Genomic DNA, 1,172 nt, shown 5'->3' with positions numbered 1-1,172 from the left:
CTAGGAACTCATAAACTTTTTTTTCTTTTTAGCAATGATGATACTGTGAACATTTTGAGAAATAGTGACTGAAATTCATTGTGCTTTGATATCATGGTGGCCAAAGTGAAGAGCTTGATTTGGCAAGGAACAGAATGCTCAGACATTAGGGGTCTCATAGTGGTTGTTTCTCAATGCAAATCAATAATTTCTTCATTAAAATATATGTTCCAAATTTGTAGATTTTCTTTTTATTGTCACAATTTTCTTAAAGCTTGCATTAGCTTTGGGCCCTAACTTAAAAATTGAAAGATCAGATAATAGCAAATAATCACTATACTGTTATTACTAGCTCACCTTCAACTCTATCTTAAATTGAGGCACAAAAAGTTTACTTTCTTAAAATCAGGATGTATGGCACACATTGAGGAAAAAAGGAAGGGAGAAGGGAAGGACTGGTAGAAAGAGTGCATCTTAATGTTTGACTTGGGAATAATATCTCAGATTTGGGATGCCTTTGGCAATTCAACACCTTTGACTAATAGTTTGAGTTAATCAATCAGCAACCTGTATTCAGTATTCCTTTCATGTCTTGCTGTGTTTTACCTGAATGCTTTTCCTAATAGAATCGATTAGTTTGAAGGAAGCTACCAATGTTCATAGTTGAACCATCATTTTAGTACTCATTCCATTAACAGCTAACTCAGTAGTATTTAAACATTCCTGCATTTTTACTCTATGTAATATCCTGATGCCTTAGAAAGGTAGAGTACTGGGATTATGACCATGTTACTGATGGAGAACTAGAAAAACAAATTATATAATTTAAACAGGCAATAGGAACAAATTCAAACCTTGGTAATTTGACTCTAGTGAACATTTTCTTAGTCATTATATTCTATAGCCTCTTGATGACCTGGTAAATGATCTTTGCCAGTCCATAGTTTGACTTTGTAAAAGCCTCTTTAGCAAACATATTTATGGATGGTTTAGTTTAAGACATGAAATCTATAGGTAATTGATTGTCTGAAGCTTGTGTCATAGCCAACTTTTTCTCGGCTACTAAAATTGGTTTGTGATACCAGAGGGCACAAAATGCATGTCCACTTGTCACTGGTGACCTCTTTAGATACTATTCTAAGGACTGTGAATGAATATTTTATAATATAGTATGCTTTAGGCACAATGTGTGA

The sequence above is a fragment of the Carlito syrichta genome, unplaced genomic scaffold (assembly GCF_000164805.1).
Source record: "Carlito syrichta isolate Samal-C Ts95f unplaced genomic scaffold, Tarsius_syrichta-2.0.1 Scaffold88477, whole genome shotgun sequence".
Classification (NCBI taxonomy): domain Eukaryota; kingdom Metazoa; phylum Chordata; class Mammalia; order Primates; family Tarsiidae; genus Carlito; species Carlito syrichta.
Note: the sequence above shows the minus strand (reverse complement) of the source record.